Source organism: Macaca thibetana, chromosome 14 (assembly GCF_024542745.1).
Source record: "Macaca thibetana thibetana isolate TM-01 chromosome 14, ASM2454274v1, whole genome shotgun sequence".
Taxonomy (NCBI): Eukaryota; Metazoa; Chordata; class Mammalia; order Primates; family Cercopithecidae; genus Macaca; species Macaca thibetana.
In genome coordinates, this window is record NC_065591.1 from 10,322,892 (window position 1) to 10,342,669 (window position 19,778).

The 19,778-nt window shown below is 58.8% G+C and overlaps 3 protein-coding genes across 5 annotated transcripts in view; 1 reads left to right on the forward strand and 2 right to left on the reverse strand.

The window, feature by feature from the left end:
* The window catches only part of FLRT1 (fibronectin leucine rich transmembrane protein 1), an 83,142-nt gene extending 76,900 nt beyond the window's left edge, over positions 1-6,242 (reverse strand). The window contains exon 1 of one of the 2 annotated variants that reach the window (XM_050757168.1): positions 6,014-6,242. The gene's annotated coding sequence lies outside the window, so the exon portion shown is untranslated. Of the gene's footprint in view, positions 1-5,419; positions 5,499-6,013 lie in introns of those variants that run through there. The other variant, XM_050757169.1, reaches the window with a different exon arrangement.
* The window catches only part of STIP1 (stress induced phosphoprotein 1), a 293,300-nt gene that overhangs the window by 165,990 nt on the left and 107,532 nt on the right, over positions 1-19,778 (reverse strand). The gene's annotated exons all lie outside the window — the stretch shown is intronic.
* The window catches only part of MACROD1 (mono-ADP ribosylhydrolase 1), a 170,944-nt gene that overhangs the window by 126,436 nt on the left and 24,730 nt on the right, over positions 1-19,778 (forward strand). The gene's annotated exons all lie outside the window — the stretch shown is intronic.

The window sequence follows — 19,778 nt, forward strand, 5'->3', positions numbered from 1 at the left end:
CGTGATGCAAATCTGTCTCCCCCTCCCGCCTGGTCCCACTGGACTGGGCTGCCACCACCTCCCCTGTAGCCGGCTCCAGGCCTGGCCCACCGTGGCCGCTGCCTGAGAGAGTGAGTGGGCGAAGAAGGAAGGGTAGGCCCCTAACTGCCCCCCACTGAACCTAAGTCCCCACTCAGGGTGGGGCAGCCCAGCCCAGGCTAGGAGCCCAGGGGCTCTCAGCCCACCGAATCTCACTCCTGTGCTTTAACTGGGTGGGGCACCCTCAGCCTTGAGGTCAAACTCCCGTGACCCTCTGTGACTTGCTGTGTCCCCAGGGCCAGACGCCCACTCCCTAACAGCCAGATTCCCTGAACCAAAGCCAGGCCCTGTCTTGTCCGACCAGAGAGAAGTGGAATTGGATCCAAGACCCAAGATGCTATGTCGCTTGAGAGACAGCTCAGTCCCGCGGATTTTGTCCCTAGGAATCCTGATGGGCAGGCTGGACCCTCCACTGCTGCCACGCCAGCTCCCGAGGCAGTCATTCAGTCCCGGCTACACCCTTTTTTCCATTCATTCATCCGTTCACTCACTCTGCCCTACACCAAGCCCCTGCCATGTGCTGGGCCCAGCACCAGGCCCTGGGGCTGCCGCAAGGAACCCCATAGACAGATCCCTGCCCTCAGCCATCCCTGCCTCTCGCCAGGCCTCTGACCCCCTCATCCCCAGCTCTGCCACCACTCAGAACCAGCCAGGCGTCCCCCCACACACCCTCCAGAGCAGCCCCCTGAGCTCTCCTCTCCTCAGCAGCCTCTGGCAGACCTCCCCCAGGAAAAGCCCATCCTGGCTCCGGCACCCGGCAGCATTTTTGAGGACATTTTCCCCAGCAGCATTTCCCAGGCGTCACAGGGGTGGGGGGCTGAGGGGCGACAGGGACGGTTCAACAAGAGCAAATTGCTTCTGGAGATAAACGCCGGCTCCTCACGGAAGGCATTCCTTCCTTTCTTTTCTCTCTTCCTCTCTCGCTCACGCTCGCTCTCCCTCTTTTTTTTTTTTTTTTTTTTCTTACAGTTTGCTAAATCTGTTGTAATCTGGTGCCAACGATTAATTCAGGCAGAAGGAGGGAAAGGGGCGTGAAAAAAATACTGCCACAGAGCTGCCTCTAGAGAGTGATGCGGGCAGGAGTGGCCAGGACTAGCATCCCATGACCCCAGTTTTAATCCCAGTTTCAATTAAGTATAAGCCATCCCCAACCAGCCCAGCCACTGCCTCCCTGCCAGCCAGACCAGAGACCCCTGGCTGCCCAGGAGGATGCCCCTCGAAGCAGAGCCTGCCGCACCTGGGGCCTAGCCGGGCGTCGGATGCCTGGGTCCTGGCATCCTGGGAGGCAGTGTCCCCTAGTGGCTAGCTGAGCCCCATACAGCCGGGTCCGGGGCCCTTCAGGCCATAGCCCCTTCACTCCCTTCTCCCTCTGGCCGGCACCCCAGCCCTGCTTCCCTGCACCGGGAACATTCAGGGCTGGGGAGGGTTTCTGTGTACTCTCCTTCATCACTAATAGCTCTCGGTCCACCCAGGGCTACCGCCCCCATCATAAACACGCCCACATTTGTCTCACAGCCCATCAGATGTGCTGAGGCAACCTGTCTACGCAGGTGAACACACAGCTCTCAGGGCTAGGAAGCCCACTCTTCCAGAGGCCCGCCTACAAGGACAGGCAGAGGGTCCCTGAGGCAGACCCAGGAATCCTGAGAGAGCCGGAGATGGATGGGCCGCAGAGACCCAGGGAGATAACCCCCCAGCCCCCGCCCTGGCCAGGTGCCTCGAGCCCCTCTGCCCTCCTGCCAAGGGGTCTCCATGCAGCCCTCTCCATCCATCCTGTCCTCCAGGCCCTTGTTTCTGTCCCTGCCCTTCCCTGGCTCCAGCTCACTCTTCACATCTTAACTCAAGCACCCCCTTCCCTGGGAAGTCCCCCTCAATCCCACCCCCCAGCAGACCCCTCTGTTACTTGACCTCACCACTTTGCACCTTCAGAGCCAAGGCTTCACGGGGAAGAGGTAGACCTGACTAATGTCTGACACCACATCTGACTGGAAGCGCCCTGAGGGCAAGACACCCACTGCTTTTGCTCCCCACTTTGTCCCAGAGCCCAGCACTGTGCCTGGCAATAACTAATGCTCAGTGATTATCTCAAGAATAAATGAATGAATGAATGAGCGGGAAAGGAAGGAAGGAGTGAGGGAAGGGAAAACAGAAGAGCCAGGGAGCCAGGGGTGCCAGGGGAGCACTGGTGGGCCAGCCCATTTATCCTCCATGACTTCAGCCCCAAACTCCCACCCATCCTCCTCCCTGCCCTCTCCCCAACCCTCACTAGCCCCCAGCTCTGCAGGGTGTCAGTTTAAAACCCAGGGCTGCAGAAATCCAGCAAACAACCTCCACAAAGCAAGGAGAGGCCCCCAAACCCTGACATCATCTGCAGAGCCGCTGGCCCGGGGGAGCGGCAGTGCTCTGGGGGCCTCGAGGGATGGTAAACAGGGAAACACAGGCCTGCACAAACACAGCCTGCTCCGTGGAACCCTCTCGGTGGCTCCAGCTGCTGCCAGAGAACTCCAGGCAGGCTGTCCGGGGGAGGAGGGCAAAACAGGGGTGCTATCCTTTCCCCATCTCCTTCCAGTCATCCAGTCTGCCCCACACCGCAGCCCTGGCCCTCTCAGGGTGAGTGTCCCATGGCAGAGGACAGAATGCAGCTGCCTTGTGAGCCAGCCAGAGCCTGAACTTTGTCTCCAGGAGAACAACACAGGTTCTGAGGAGGACCCCCCTACCTCAAACACACTTGGTGGGGCAGCAGCCAGGGCCTGGGGCCTGGGCCTCCCAGAGGCTGGTGCTCTCCTCTGCCAGTAAGCACGGAAAGCTACCCCCTGGGGCAGTCACCACCCACCCCACTGTAGGCAGTTAGCACCCTCACCACACCCACACCCCTTCTTGTCCACCCACGCTCGCTTGCCCATATGCCTCACACACCCCAGGCTATAAGGGGCCTCAGCAAAAGCCCTCCAGCCCCCCGCTTGCTCTGGGGCATTTCCCACTGCCCCTTGGGCTGGGTACCAGAGTGAATGGCCCCTGCCTGCAGGGGATGAGGGCCACATCCGTCCTCCCTGCCACCCCAAGGCCTGAAGAAGCTGAAAGCCCTTGGCCCACAATGAATGAGGGGTGCAGACCAGGCAGGGGCCCCACATTGCTAGGCATGAACTCTGTGCTAGAAACCTCATATGCATCCTCTCAAAGTGGGTATCTCTCCAAGGTAGGTACTGCTGTTACCCCACCCTACAGATGAGGAAGGCGGGTCACACTGAAGGTCAGCAGGCCAGTTAGAGAAACCCTCCCCAGGAACTGAAAGTCCTTAGAACCCTGGGGTGGCATTCTAGTGTGCCAGGAACACGATCAGCAGGGATGACTAGGTGGTTGATATCATTTCCAGACTCTAGAGCAGAAGGGCCAGCACAGCCAGACCCACACAGCCCCAGACAGGCCCCATCTCTGAGATCAGGCCATGTCCAGCCCTGATTCTGGGGATGTCTGGCTGGCTGGGGAGGGGCTGCTAGCCCCCTGACTGGGCAGAGGTGGCTGTGCCCAGCTGACCCCAGAGGCCTCATCCTCCCCCTGCACCAGAGCAGCCACTTGACAGCTGCCACTGCACTGGCCTCTGGGCTCTAAACCCACCTCTCAGTCTTTCAACACCCGCAGGGTCAGGGCCACCTGGAGCCCCAGTCCTCTCAGCTAACTTTGAAGCGAGCACAGACACCACCTGCTCATGTGTGCACCACCCTTCCCTGCGCCCACACGCAGAACTCCCAGACATCCTCTCTGTGGGGCAACTGCTGTAACCCCCTGCTCAGGCAAGGAAGCCGTCCGAGAGGGGAGGCTGCAGGCCCAGGGTCACCCAGTGGATGCGACACAGGCTCAGCCATCAGGCATCAATCTCTACAGAGCTGAGTCTGTACAGCCCTGGCAGTGGGTGACCAGTGGGGTGGCAGCACCCCCTCCCCGTCACCTTAGAAACAGGCTGGGCGGATCTCCCAGGGGCTTCCATGGGAGGCCTCGGAAGTGGGGAGGAGGGGACACGGGGCGCTGCCACCGAGGGTTAGCGTGAGGATGAAGTCCAATGACAGCACACTGACTGGGGGCGGGAAAATCTGACCGCCTGACCCTCTAAAGTCCCTGTAGGTACCCTCAGCCCTTGAGAATCCTCCAGTCCAGGAGCAGGACTACTAACAATATTTGTCAAATGCACTTACAAAGCAGCCCCCCAGCTCAGGCGGTGGCACTATTAACCCCATTTTACCAACAAGGGAAACTGAGGCACAGGGAGGTGGAGGAATCAATAAATGGTAGAGTGCGGACGCATGGACCCAGGTCTAGCTGAAGTCCAGCAGGCCACAGCTGCCTCCGGGGTGTGGGCTATGGAGCCTCCATGATGGGGTCAGGGTGCTTTTTACTGAAAAGCGTCCAGTCTCTGTGTCTGGGTAAGAACATGGGACCGGGGGCACACATGTAGCCCATGTATGTGCACACACACACACCCTGTGCCCATGGTCGACCCTTCAGCCAGATGTGACAGCCCTCAGCTCTTCCTGACCCTCACACCTACCAGGGCCCCCTCACTGCTGGCCCTGCTGGTCAGCAATCCCTCCCAGGCACTGGCCCCGTCAGCTCAGGCCATTTCCATTTTAAACCTTCTGAGGAAGCCCTGAACAGTCGCCCACGGAGTCAGCACCAGCTGACAGGTGATGTCTGCGCCTCTCCTCCCGGGGCTGGCGGAAGAGATGCAGTAGCTTTCAACTCCAGAAACTGGAGCCTGGAGCCCCCGAGTGCGGCTGCCTCCCCCACAGCCGCCGGGCAGAGACGGGGTGCCCCAGCCACCTCCCTCCACAGTGGCGTCTTGGGTCCCTCACACAGGCAACCTCCTTCCAAACTCCTGAGCCACCTGGGGAAGGGGATGTGGAGGGACTGGTTTCTATGCAACCCGAGGGCGTAGGGGCTTCGGTGAGGCAGGGCTGTTCTCAGTCACCCCTCACCTCCGTTCCCAGCCTTGGCTGTATTTATTCACATCAGAGCTCTGGCTTGGGCCTCGGGGGCCTGACACACCCCAGCTGGGCTGTATTCTCTCAAAACTGCCCACCCTGGAGGGCCTCGAAGGCCTCCTGGCGCCACCGGGAAGGCTGTGGCAGCTCCCTGGTGTCCCTGCTCCACAACTTTCTCCTCCTCGGGGAGCTCTGATCAGCCACGGTTCCCTGCAGCTGGGCGACAACACTCCCCAGCCTTCCTCCCCGGGGCCTCCAGTGCCCGCGAGGAGGGGCGTGCGCCACCGAGTCGGGCCGCCTCCTTGTCTTGAGAGCTGGGGGATGGGGGGTGCCCGCCGCCCCCCGCCCGGGCACCGTGGTCTCACCGTTCCAGCCACCAGGTGCACGGCCCCAGCCCCTGCCCGGCTCAGGGCTGACGGTCCACAGGGAAGTTGGAGGCTGCTCCTGCCCCCCTTGAAGTCGTTTTAAAAATAAAACCTCGCTCCAACCGTGACTCACGCGGCTGGTGGGGACGAGAGCGCGGCGCCCGGGCCGGCCGGCTGTCCCTGGCCGCGCGCCCTCCTCCGGTTCCCGAGTGCGGGAGCTGGGACCCACATGACCGGCCTGACGCCCCCCACGGGTCAGGCCCCCTCCCTGAGGGCGCAGCGAGGGCTTGGACTAGAGCTCCAGCTGAGCCCCCGCCCTTTCCAGCCTCGGCTTGGGAGAGCGGAGCCGCCGGCCGCGCACCCCGCGCCTCCCCGCGGCGGGGCCAGCGCCACCGCCACCAGCGCGTAGCTCTTGACTCAGGGACCCCCACCCCAAATCCCAAAGGCTGGGCGTCCCGTCTCCCGCCGCTCTGGGGCAAAGCCAGGCTGCCTGACCCCGTGGCGCCTCGGTGCCCCCGGCCCCCGCCCCGCCGGCCCCAGCGTCCTGTCCTGGACGCGCGGACCCCGACCCCCGCCCGGTGCAGCCAGCCCTACCTGCGCAGCGGCCGGGGAGGCGGGTCTCCTCGGGAAACTTTGCGGTGACGGCTGAAGCCTCAAGGGTTATTCCAAGGAGCGGGCGGGAACCAGAGCCGGAGGGCGCCCAGGGGGGGCCGGGAGAGGAGCCCCCGCCGCGCGGCAGAGCACGGTGGCGGGCCCGGAGCTGGGGGCGCGCGGCGGCGCATCTGCCCGGCTCGGGCGCCCGGCGGAGCCGCGGGAGGAGTGCGGGGGATGCGTCCAGCGGCGGGGTGCGTGTGCCCGGGCGGGTGCGCTCGGCGGGGCGGGGGCCAGCGGCGGTGCCCGCGCGAGCGGCGGCTGCGAGCAGGGCGCGGGGAACCAGGCTGTGCGGCCGCCTCTTCCCTCGCGGCGGCAGCGGCGGGGGCCGTGCGTGCAGGCGCGGAGCGGGGAGGGAGGGGGGGAGGAGGGGGAGGCAGCGGGCGGGGAGGAGGCGGCGGGGGCGGGGGCGCCGCGCTGCGCACTGGCCGGCAGGACCCGGCGCGGGAGGCTGCGCCGCCGCGCGGGGACTCTGGCCCAGCCAGGGAGAAGCGGCCTCCGTGCCCCCTCCCCCGCCCTCAGCTAAACTGTCTGGGGGGAGAGCGGGTGGGAGAGCGGGTGGGGGAGCCGACCCCTCTGGGGAGTGGGGGGAGGGAGGCTCCCAAAGCCAGCCTCCAGCGCGGAGGAAGAAAGGGGTTCTCGCTCACGCGCCGCCTCCCTAACACCCTCCTCTCTGCACCCACTCATTCATCCATCCCTCCAGCCATCCATTCATTCATTCATTCATCCGTCCACCCATGCATTCATTCACAAACAGGTACCCACCGCCTACTCTGCATGCCAAGGTAACCCCTTCCTCCTTGCCTGGCGCCCCTTCCCTGGTCAGACCCTCTCATCCGCCGCGTGCTGTAAACACCCAGGCGCTCCCCAGCAGTACCTCTCCCACCTGTTAAGGGGGCAGCGCCAGGGTCCCATGCCAGCGCCCCCTCCCATCCCCAGCTGACTGTGACCTTGGCCAAGTTGCTGAACCTCTCCCAGTCTGTGTCCTGGATTGTGAAATGGGAGCGTTACTACCTAGCTCCAAAGGTTACTGTGAGAGATGAAGAAGACCTTGAATGGGAGGGTGGCTGGCCCAGTGTCTGGCACCCATTAGAGACTGGGAAGATGTTCATGCCTATGGTGTGGCATCTGGGTGGGGTGAGGGAGTGTTTAGACCAGATAGCCTCCTCTTAGCCTGAAAGTCCCAGTGCTTTTGGCATTCGCTGGGACACTAAGTAAGGGACTCTCCCATATACCCAGCCTGGCCTGACCTGGTCAGACCTCATCACCTTGTCAGTGGCTGCTCTGAGTACCAAGCCTGCCCAGAGCCCCCACCAGGGTCCCAATGCTCCTGATCCACCCTCAGACCGCCTGCAGTCTGGCTAGGACCCCCTCTGCCAGCCCTGCTCTTTGCTGTCCATTGAGGCCTGGAGGCTACCTCCCCTCTGGGATGCCCTCCCAGATCCCCCTGGGGAGGGTCTCCCCACAGAGCACCTCTCCCCCTCCTTTCCCTGTGCAAACCCAGCCCTCTTGCGCCCAGCCCAGGGACAGACTGGGGCCTGGCCTGAGGCCACCGCCTCTGTGCGCTCTGCACGCGCCTGTCTTTGCCCTTCCTACCTCTCCCTCACTTCACCCTTCCAGATTTCCCTCCCCTTAACTCCCTTTCTTCCTTCTCCCGATTTCTACTCAATTCACCAAACAGCTATTTTTTCCTCCCAATTTTTATTTATTGCCCAAACAGCATTATACCAACAATAAAAGAAAGAAAAATCACCCACAATGCCACCGCCCTGTGGCGTCAACAGCTTCCGTTCCTCTGCTCCCTTCCAGGCTTGTCCATGCAGAGACGGCTGTAATTTTTACAGAGCTGTGGTTTCCGTTCCGCCTCCCCAGACCCCCAGATGGACGTGTGGCCCTGGGGCTCCGTCATTTCTCCGTCACGGCACTTGGCGTGTGGCTCAGGAATTACGTTCAAGCCTTCCTCCTCTTTTGAACCAAATGTCTTGAAGGAGAGACCCCTTTCTATCCCTGCCACCCCCACGCCAAGCCACAGAGCTGGCACAGAGCGCAGACACTCAATGCCTCGCAGTGGAATGGATTGTATGATTGTAGCTCTGTTTGACATGTTCCACTTAGATATCAAAATGTTATCGTCGAGCCAGCCATGGTGGCTCACACCTGTAATCCCAGAGCTTTGGGGGGCTATGGTGGGATGATTGCTTGAGGCCAGGAGTTTGTGACCAAAAAATAATATACAAAAAAATACAAAAAAATATATATATTTTTTGAGATGGCGTTTCACTCTTGTTGCCCAGGCTGGAGTGCAATGGCACAATCTTGGCTCACGGCAACCTCTGCCTCCCAGGTTCAAGCAATTCTCCTGTCTCAGCCTCCCGAGTAGCTGGAACTACAGAAATATGCCACTAAGCCTGGCTAATTTTTGTATTTTTAGCAGAGATGGGGTTTCACCATGTTGGCCAGGCTGGTCTCAAGCTCCTGACCTCAGGTGATCTGCCCACCTCGGCCTCCCAAAGTGCTGGGATTACAGACATGAGCCACCGCACCTGGCAAAAAATAATTAAAAAAAAATTAGGCACCTGTCACCCCAGCTACTCAGGAGGCTGAGGTGAGAAGATCACTTGAGCCCAGGAAGTCGAGGCTGCAGTGAGCTATGATTGTGCCACTGCACTCCAGCCTGGGCAACCTTGTCCCTAAAAAACAAACAAAAATCATCTTCATAATTGTGGTTTTAACAGCTGCACGATATTCCACAAAGCTGATGGAGTAACTTGCTCAGCCATGCCTGGTGGCTGTGCACAGTTCAGGGGATGTGGCTGGAAGTCCACTGTGTGCCAGGCGCTGTTTAGGGCACCAGGGACCAGAAGTGAATCAGGCCCTGCTGGATCTTGCCCTGGCAAAGCTGGAACTCCAGCATGGGGGCTGGGCACCTAGACAGTTATGGCTTAGCAAGATCTTGCTGAAGTAGGCATTACCTCGTGACCCCAAGACACAGGGCCAAGTCGATTTTGACATCAGCTTCCCCAGGGAGGTGCCTCTTGACCTGGGTCTTGGAGGGTCAGGAGGGATGTTCATGCAGACAGCAGAAGCTCACAGGTGCTGTGACATGAAACAGCCTTGGCTTTGAGACTCAAGAATTCTTGGTTACAGTGGGGGACAGAAGCCGGGGGACCATAGTGGAAGATGAGGTGGCTGGTGTCAGCCAGGATGGGTGTGCAGGGTCTCAGACAAACCTGGAGAGCCTGGATTTTATCTTGGAAGGAGTAGGGCACCACAAGGGAGTGTCATTCCAGGAAGGGGACAGTGGGCTCTGAGAATCAGAAAGATCGCTGTTCAGTCAACAAACCCTTGCCGAGCTCCTGGGAGCTGTAGCCTCCAGGAGGACGCAGGTGACTGGTAAAGGCAGTGTGGCCTTGGCCTGGAGGACTGAGCTAGTCACTGCTGGGCACTCATGGGGGATGCACTCAGCCACGAGGGCAGCTCAAGTCACCTGACGATGATTTGTAGTTTCAACCTTGAGCTCGCCAAGCCCCAGCTCCCCGGCTCCCAGGGCGGCAGTAACCCATGCAGCGTGGTGGGGTGGGCCCTACCACCGGGCAGCCAAGGTCACCCTGGCCCTGCCCGAAGCATCCTTGCCTCTCCAGCTGCCATCTACCCACTCTGGAGCCCCTAAATCTGGGTCCTGCTCGCCATCCTGTAACTCACCAGCCATCGGCCCTGGGCACCATCCCAGCCTTGCTGTGCCCCCATTTCCTTAACAGGGCCATCTTAGACCTCCTAGGGCTAGCGAGAGTCCAGTGAGGTCCCAGGAGGAAAGTGCTTCATATCCTGTGAAGTGTTGTAACAATACGACTCACCATTATTAGACCGTGGTCAACTAAAGCTGGGCCACCCCTGGCTTCACTTGGGCCTGTTCTCAGCTGGGGGCAGGGGAAGGAGGTGACTTGACTCAAGGGAGGAACAGGGTCTTCCCCACTGGGAGGTGGGGTCTGTGGTCATCATCAGGGACCCTTAGCCCCAGGCTCTGTGCTGGGCATCCAGGCATGAAGCCATGCCAGGGCAGTGGTCAGGGGTTGGCACTAAGACAACAAATTGCAGATATTCAGAGGGCACAACTCTGGCCTCAGCCTTCCCCACAGGCCCCAGCCTGGGCATCACTTCCAAAGAGGGTTGGACTCCCAGCCCGGGGCCCCAGCGATGTCCCAGTATACTGTGGAATGTTCACATGAACGCATGGATATGTCACCTGTGAGTAGGCAGGCTGTGTGCACCACTTCAGGGACACCTGGCCAGCACACATCAGAAAGCTCCAGCGGCCGGCTGCGGTAGCTCATGCCTGTAATCCCAGCACTTTGGGAAGCCGAAGCAGGTGGATCACTTGAGGTCAGGGGTTCGTGACCAGCCTGGCCAACATGGCGAAACCCCGTCTCTACTAAAAATCCAAAAATTAGCTGACGTGGTGGCGGATGCCTATAATCCCAGCTACTGTGAAGGCTGAGGCAGGAGAATCACTTGAACCTGGGAGGCAGAGGTTGCAGTGAGCAGAGATTGTGCCACTGCACTCCAGCCTGGGTGACAGAGTGAGACTCCGTCACAAAAAAAAAAAAAAAAAAAAAAAAGAGGAAGGAAGGAAGGAAGGCTCCAACAGCTTTTCTGATCCAAGTTCTAACTCCACCGTGCTCCCTTCCCACCATTATGCACAACACAGAGGGGCTGGGGCTTCTCCCCTCTAAGCACAAGGTCTAGGACCAGGAGGGTGGGCCTGGCACAGAGCTTCAGGGAGAGCCAGAGAGCAAGACCTCCAGCCCAGGAGGAAAGTCCTAGAGAGGGTGCCCCAAGGAGCAGGCACAGAAGGGACAAAGCCAGGTAGGGTGAAGTCAGCAACCTCCAGGACTGGTGCTGGGAGCAGGGAGGGGCCCAAGACAGGTCAGACCAGGCCACTGGCACTGGCACTGGGGAGGCTGCCAGCCGGGACAAGAGCACCCCTACAGCCCTGCTCCAGTGCTTGCCTCCATCCTCGTCCTCACCCCTCCCCTCAGCATGCTCCTGCCCCCAGGCCCTGAAACAAGGGTCTTACTTCTCTGCACCCTTCCACCTCTCCAGTCCTAACCAACTCCTCCTCATCAGCCCAGGGCCTGGCCAACCTGTCATCAGAGAGGCCTCCCTAAACCCCACATCCCCACCCACCCACCTTCCCTTTTTTTTTTTTTTTTAAAAGAGATAGGATCTACTATGTTGCCCAGGCTGGATTCAACCTCCTGAGCTCAAGCGATGCTCCCACTTCAGCCTCCCAAGTAGCTGAAATTGCAGGTGCACACCACCATGCCCAGCTTCTAACCCCACCTTCCCGATTAGGTCACCTTCTTCTGTCTCCCTCCTCCGCTTCTGTTTTGTAGCACTCAGCTCGTTGGTGATTGCTTACGATTTCTATGACTGCATTTCGCCTCTACCGGCCAACATGTCCACATCTCTAAGATCCGGTGTGGCTGATTTTTTTCTCTGGTGGTGTGTTTGCTTCTTGGGCAGTACATATAATAGTAGCGTGACTTAGAATCACAGGTCCCTGTGTCCAGTGATGTGTATTTTGTTAGTATTCATCTCTCCACCAGACTGTGGGCACCTTGAGGGCACAGCCGGGCCTATTTGGGTTCCTGCGTGTCCCCAGCCCCTGCTACAGTGTCCAGCATGTGAGGACAGCATGGTCAGGCATTGGTGAATGTGGCGAATGGATGAATGGACAGAACATTAAACAGGAGTGAGCATCAGGCTGACAGAGCCCTTCAAGGTAACAATGACAGAGCTGTCCCAAGGCCAACCATGATTCATAAAACTGGGAATTGCCCAAAGATGATGGCTCCTGGGGTTCTGGGGGGCCAGATGCACATCCAGCTACTGGGGAGTGGGTAGAGTCTGGGTGTGAGTTTGGGGGGTGATGGGGATATGACGGGGGAGATCAGGTCTAACCAGCTGCCCCTAGGTGGGTGGGGAGACAGACTCCAGAGAGGGTGGGAATGCAGGCCTGGGCAGAGGCAGGACTATGTCACCCAGGGGGTGGCGGTTCCACTTGTCAGCTGGTCAGCCCCCAGCCCCAGCAGGACTGAGGCGGTTGGTGGCCAGGCTTCTCTCATGAGCCCCTCTTTCCCTTGGGAGTTTTCTCTGCTCCCCACCAGTGACATCACCTCCCCTGCCCCCATCCCTTCCAGACAGTCAGGGCTGCCTCTCCCAGCTCCCTGCCTTCTCAGCCATCATTCCCAGCAGAGGATATGCTTTTTGCGGTGATTTAGACCTTCCTTTACTCCAGCTGTCATTCACCTGTTACACACATCCCAAGTTCAGGAAGGAGATGTGAACCGTGTCCTGAAAGAGCCCTGTGGAGACACCAGGCTCAGCCAGGGCAGGGAGGGCTGTGTGATGAGCAGCTCATGGGCATGGGTCCAAGAGGAGGGTGGGGGCGAGGCCAGCTGTGCAGGGTGGGCTGGGAAGGGCCTCCGGGAGAGAGACTGGGTCTTCTGGCCGTGCAGAGTCTGTGGCAGGTGGAAGCAGATGGGGGCTGGAGCCTGAGACAGTGAGGAAGGGGATATCATTGGGAGCGAGAGGTGGGGCCTGATCCAAAGGGAGGGTGGCAGCCCCAAGACATCGGGGAGCCAGGGGACGGGGTCCCTGTGACTGCCCGAGGTCGGGGATGCAGGAGGCTCTGAGATTGGTGCCTCAGAGACCTCTACTGGGGATCCCCCAACCCTGTCACTGTGCCTCTTCTGCCAGCCGCCAGATTCCGGTTTCAGGGGCTTCAAGCTCTGCAGCCCCCTCATCTCCCCTCCCGTTCCTCTGCCCCAGTGTGAGCTGCTTTATGGCCTTAGCCTCCTCCACAGCGCAAAGGCTCTTGAGGCCCATCGTCCACATCCCAGCACCCGGCTGAACCAACCACAGCAGGTGGCCACTCCCCACTTCACTGGGAACTCAAGAGGCTCCTGGCCCTTCCCCTTGGGTTGTCTCTGTCCCCCAACAGACCCCAATAGAGCTAAGGCCACTGATGGTGCCCTGGGGCGGGGAAGTCGGGATGGGAGAGTCTGAGGTGGGGTGCCCTGAACCCAGGGTCCCTCTCCCAGAGTCCTGGGGCTGCAGAGCTGGGGTTGAGGAAACAGATGGCATCTTCTGGGACCCCTCACCTGCCCTCACCTGCTGGCCTAGGTGCTCCAGAGGCAGGGAAGTAAGGAGAAAGAGTGTCCTAAGCCCAGGGTCTCCCTCCCTGAGTCCTGGGGGGCACAGCTGTGGTCCAGGGCTGGGGCCGGTGCCCCCAGCAGCCAGGCCTGGCAGGTTCTGAGCTGGGAACACCAGCGCCGCTGAGGCTGGGCACTGGGAGGAGCTGCGGGAGGAGGGGGAGGGGAAGAGGACCAGCGCCAGCGGCAGGGGGCGGGGCGCGATGGGGTTGCCCAGCAACCAGCACGCTGCCGCTTCCAAGGAGGGATTCTTAAAGAGCTGAGCAGAAAGGCTGGGGCGCGGAGCGGAGGGGCTGAGGCTGAGCCTCGCATACCAATGGCTGCCACACTGACCTCCTCCTGCCTCCTGCTCCTTCCTCCTGCCTCCTGCCTCCCACCTCCCACCTCCCTCCACCCTTCTTCCTCCTCCCTCTCCCTCCTCCCTCTGCAGCGTGGAACCCAAGCTGGGAGGGCAGGGGAACAGAGAGGAGGAGGCGCCCAGGCCAGGGGGGCCCTAAGGTAGGCAGGCAGGCAGGCAGGGACCAGGCTAGGGTCCTCTCGTGTCCCCACAGGACAAGGCCTGGGAGGGGTAATAACACAGGACAAGGGGCACCCTCGGCTGCAGACCCTCAGCACAGGCCCTGGCACTGGGGACAGCAGGGAACTAGAAGTCCTGGTCCCCACCCCACCCAGCCCTTCCCATGCACCTCCCGGGCACTCCCCACTGGGGAAGCACTAGTTTTAGAGTCAGACAGAACTGCTTCTTCCACCAACCCAGCCCCGCATCCTGAGAGTCCTGGGCAGCCTCAGAGAGTGAGCAGCCACTGGCTGCACAGAGGTGGCGGGTGCCTGGCAGGCACACAGGATGGTGCTTCCTGGGGTCTGACTTAGATTCCCTGTGCAGCAAGTGGCTGCTGCCTTTCCTCTGTCCTTACTGAGAAGGGAACGGTTTTGGACTTGGCGCAACACTTCGTATTCCAAAAAGCAAAGTGACAATTCAGCTGTGCCACCTTATTCCAGTTCCTTTCCTTCTAGGGCCATGGTTTCAAATCTGTTTTGGGGGAGGGGAATATAGGTCAAGGGCACCTTGCTGGGGGCCCCGAGAGGATTCTCCCATGGAAATTCTAGGAAATTGTAGGCCAAGTGTAGTGTTCACAGGCAGAGTCTGGGGAAGTGCGCAGAGCAGTCACTGGGGGCCAGAGGGAGGCGGTAACCTCAGAGGTTAAGACCTGGGCCTCTGGGTGGGCTAGACATGAATGAGCCCCTCCCAGCTTCCTGCAGAGGGTGGTGGAAGGCAGCATGGGCAGGAGGGTGGGAGGGCTCCAGCCGCCACTGTGTCTTCACAGACGATGTGCTCTTCCATTGACTGGATTGAGGCACAGTTCTGAGCCAATCCCATCCTTGATCCAGTCCTATCTCCATGGTCTTCTCTTTGGTCCCATGGGCTGGGTCATGCCGCCTCTCCCAGCCCTCCCTCAACCCATTCTCAGCCACCATCATCCCCGCAGCCCCTGCCTCCAGGCCCACCCCTTCAATCTGCTCCCTTCCCCAGCTCTAAAGAGGGTCTTTCTAAACGGCAAGACCAACCCTGCTGCTCCTAGCTTCAGCACCCGCCATGACACCCCATGACTGTGGGAGAAGGATCAGGGAGGGCCCCGTGGGCCTAGCCACCTCCTCTGCCCTCGTCTCAGCCACACTCCCCTCTGCAAAGCCCCTTCCCCACTGCTCACCCTCTCTGACATCCATGGCCTCATCAATGTCTGTTGAATGAATGAGTAGTCCTAAGAGGAGCTCTTAGGTGCCATGCCATGCTGGCCTTTGGGATCCAGGAATGTACAAAGCAGAGGAGGTCGTCTCCCCACAGGCTGCCATGCTGTTAATAAACCAGCAAACACATCAGAGGATGAGGTCATTATGGGCCCAAGGTGTGGGCTCCAGAGGAAATAAAGAGGCTGATAAGAGGAATGGGGCAGAAGGCCTTTTAACTGGGTGGTCAGGGGCGGGCCCTTAGAGGAGGTGACATTTTCATTGAGTCCTGAAGGATAAGAAAGAGCTCCGCTTGGGAAGAGCTGGAAGAAGAGTGTGCCAGGCAGAGGGACCTGTATGTGCAAAGGCCCTGAGGCATGAAAGAGCCAGCCCTATTGAAGGAAGAGAAAGGAGGCCAGGAAATTGTGGGGGCGGGGTGTGGGATACAGCCATGCCTCCATGGAGGGAAGCATGGATTTTATTCTAAGTATAATCGGAAGCTATTGGAGAATTTTAAGCAGGGAAGTGACATGATCTAATTTATATTTTAAAGCGATCATCTGAACAACCACTTTGCAGAGCAATTTGGCAATAACTAGTAAAGTTAAGATTATGCGCACTCCACAACCCAGCAGCCCGCTCCTAAGCATGGACCCAAGAGAAATTCTGGTGCATGTGTGCATGGGGTGTGTAAAGATGCTACTGCCACTGTGTTTGCATGAGACAAAACCAAGCATGCTTGACTGTGGGTCAGTGGGAGAATGGGTGGCTTGGCATGGGGTAGTTCCACCATGGAACATTAAACACCAGTGAAAAGGGGCCCACGAGGCCGAGCGCAGTGTCTCACACCTGTAATCCCAGCCCTTAGGGAGGCTGAGGCAGGAGGCTCACTTGAGCCCAGGAGTTCAAGACCAGCCTGGGCAACATAGGGAGATCCCGTCTCTGTGAAATTTTTGTTTGTTTGTTTTCCCGAGACAAAGTCTTGCTCTCTCTCCCAGAGCTGGAGTACAATGACACGATCTTGGCTCACTGCAACCTCTGCCTCTCAGGTTCAAGCAGTTCTCCTGCCTTACCCTCTTGAGTAGCTGGGATTACAGCCATGCACCACCACACCCAGCTAATTTTTGTATTTTTAGTAGAGATGGGGTTTCCCCATGTTGGCCAGGCTGGTCTCGAACTCCTGACCTTGTGATCTGCCTGCCTCAGCCTCCCAAAGTGCTGGGATTACAGGCATGAGTTACTGCGCCTGATCTGAAAGTTTTAAAATTAGCCAGGAGTGGTGGTGTGTGTCTATAATCCTAGCTACTTGGGAGGGTGAGGCAGAAGGATCTCTTGAGCCCAGGAGGTCAAGACTGCAGTGAGCTACGATCCCACCATTGCACTCACTCCAGTCTGGGCAACAGAGCGAGACCATCTGAAAAAAAAAAAAAAGAGGTGCGGGGCCCATGAGAGCAGTGTGGGCCTGCCCAGATAAATCTCACAAGCATTGCAATGAATGATAACAGCAAACCGGGAACTCCTGTTTATACAAAACTCAAAGACACTGAACCTGTCTTACCTTATTGAGGGGCATGCATAGTAAAACTCTAAAGAAAATACATGAAAATCCAGAATAGTGGATAGCTTTGCAGCTTCCACTGTTTTTGAGGTTGATTTCATGCATGCAGGAAATGCATGGAAAAGGCTCACCAGTTGCTGGGAGAGGAAGGCATGGAGGGGTGAGGGGCAGCTGAGGAGCCGCCGAAGTAGGAGGCCACAGCAGCCAGGCCTCCTGGGATGGGGATCTGGGAGTCAGAGGGAGCCCAGCCTGGCCTGGCTGTTCAGAGCTGGTGCTCACTCTTTCCTCCTGCAAACCCCTGTTTTGTTTTCTATTAAAATAGCTCCGGCTAGGTGCGGTGGCTCACACCTGTAATCTGAGTACTTTGACTTGAGGTCAGGAGTTCAAGACTAGCCTGGCCAACCTGGTGAAACCCAGTCTCTACTAAAAATACAAAAATCAGATGGGTGTGGTGTTGTGTGCCTATAGACCCAGCTACTCAGGAGGCTGAGGCCTGGCAGAATCTCTTGAACCTGGGAGGCGGAGGTTGCAGTGAGCCCAGATAGCGCCACTGTACTCCAGCCTGGGCGACACAGTGAGACGCTGTCTCAAAAAAGATTAAAAAATTAAAGAACAATAAAATAGCTTCTGGTTTTGTCCTTTTAGAAGAAAGCTGAATCACAGAGAGGCAAGGGGCTTTCTGGGGTCACCCAGCAAGCTGGGTGCAGAGGAACCCATGACCCTTCCTACCGGGCAGTCGGGCCTGCCCAGCTGGGGCTGGGCCTTGACCTTTCCTAGGGTTCAAGGCTGCCTTCAAGACCCACCCGCTGAGGGGTCCGTGGCCGTTCTAAGGCCCCCCAACTCCTCCCTCATCTTCTCTGATGCCCTCCGCCTTCCCACCCGCCAAGGCTCCCTTGATCCCCAGCCCCTCATTCCTGCAAGGATGGAGACTGCCCGGCTGGCTGGGGCCCAAGCCATCTCCTGGTAATTGAGTTTCAGGGATGCTTATGGTTATGCTAATGTGGGATGCTGAGTGCCTGCCCCATGGCGCCCGGGGGAGGGGAGGCCCAGGCAGCAGCTGGGGGTCCAGCAGCGCAGCAGCTCAGTCCTCCCATGGAAGCCAGACAGCCCGATTCAGACCCAGCTCCCCAGTCCCCAGCTGCATGACCTTGGGCAAGTCACTCAGCCTCTGTGAACCTCTATTTTCTCATCTGTAAAGTGGGAAAAATCACAGGACACCCTCAATGGGCTCTTGTCAGGAGGGCGAAATGAAAGAAGCCACTGGAAATACTTGGCCCAATGCATAGCACGGAGAACTTGCTTGATAAATGTGTCATCAGCTATTTTTTGTTTCGTTTTAAAGTCTGGAAGGTCCTCCAGGGCCACGGGAATGGGGTGAGCCGAATCTGCGCCCTGAGCAAGCCGCTGACTTGCATTTCTCTTGTTTTTATGTTGCATGCTCGTGGTATTCCATTTGGTGGAATGAACATGAATTTCTTACTTAGCAAAATACCAGTAAGTGGAAGGTGCCTGGGGACAGGGCTTGGAGAGGGGGTATTGAGGGGGACCTCCATGTTGCCAGGGGTTTAGGGGCCAGCTTGGGGTGAGACTGGCCAGGAGATTGGGTCTCCAGGGGCCCAAGCAGCCAGGCAAAGACAGAACCCTTTGGGAGGCCGAGGCGGGCGGATCACGAGGTCAGGAGATCGAGACCATCCTGGCTAACACGGTGAAACCCCGTCTCTACTAAAAATACAAAAAGAAATTAGCCGGGCGTGGTGGCGGGCGCCTGTAGTCCCAGCTACTCCGGAGGCTGAGGCAGGAGAATGGCGTGAACCCGGGAGGCGGAGCTTGCAGTGAGCCGAGATCGCGCCACTGCACTCCAGTCTGGGCGACAGAGCGAGACTCCGTCTCAAAAAAAAAAAAAAAGACAGAACCCAAGAAACCCAGGCAGGAAGCAGACAAGAGAGGCCCAGGCCAGCTGGAACCGCAGCCACGTCACCTACTTTGAGCTTTAAACAGTGAACTGCGAGGCTTTTATGGGGAGAGGCGTGGGGGTGGGATGCCTTGATTAGACCAGGAAGAGGGGCTGTAGAGTGGAGTGGACATGGGTGAACGGGCAGGGGGCATCTGGAGGTGTGTGGGAGTGAAGGAGACCGCCCTGAGGTGAAGGGGAGTCGGGGGAAGGAGGGCCTGGAATGGGCACGGTGAGAAGAAGGAGACCGAGGGGAATCTAGTGGGGAGGCACAGCTGGGTGCCACCCCTAGCAGCTTTGAGCAGCTCGCAGGCTCCTGTCAGAGAAGACGTGGTGAGGGGCTTAGCCCTGGACCCGCGGGGTTCAAATCCTTCTCCCTGACTTACCAAGGATGCTGGGACCTTCCGCCCCCAGGAACCAGCACCCCCAGCTTTGGGGCCCAGTGCCACAGTGAAGCCCTATGAGGCTGTAGGTTTTACAGGCATTTTTAACTTTATCATCTATGCCTCACAAGGGCCTCAGTTAAATGATCACCCCACCATACGGATGAGGTGGGGCAGCTGACCCGAGATCACAGCTGGGGGTTTCAGGACCAGGGCCGGCAAAGCATAAGGATGTTGGCTCCTCCCACTGAAGCCTGTGGCCTTGGGCAAGTCATTTCTCTTCTCTGGGCCTCAGTTTCCCCATCTGTAAGTGGGGCAGGAGGGTGTGTGCACACATGCAAAGATGATGGTCAAAGATCCATGTGGAGGTCGGGCGTGGTGGCTCACAACTGTAATCCCAGCACTTTGGGAGGCCAAGGCAGACATCACTTGAGATCAGGAATTTGAGACCAGCCTGGCAACATGGTGACACCCGTTTGTACTAAAAACAGAAAAATTAGCCCGGCATGGTGGCACACGCCTGTAGTCCCAGCTACTCGGGAGACTGAGGCAGAAGACTCTCTTGAACCCGGGAGGCGGAGGTTGTAGTGAGCTGAGATCGCACTACTGTGCTCCAGCCTGGACAACAGAGCAAGACTCCATCTCAAAAAAAAAAGAAAAAAAATTCCATGTGGAAGCTTGCTGGGGATGCACTTGGTGCCCACAAATGGGGGCCCTCACCCTCCAGTGAGGTCCCTGCTCCCCTGGCCCCCCAGCCTGGGGAATGTCCAGGAAGCCTCCCACCTTCCACCTGGGCCGCCCCACCTCGGAGGACAGTGACCTTGGCCTGGGGGGACAGAGCTTGTCAAACAAGCAACTGCTCTCACAGCTTGAGATG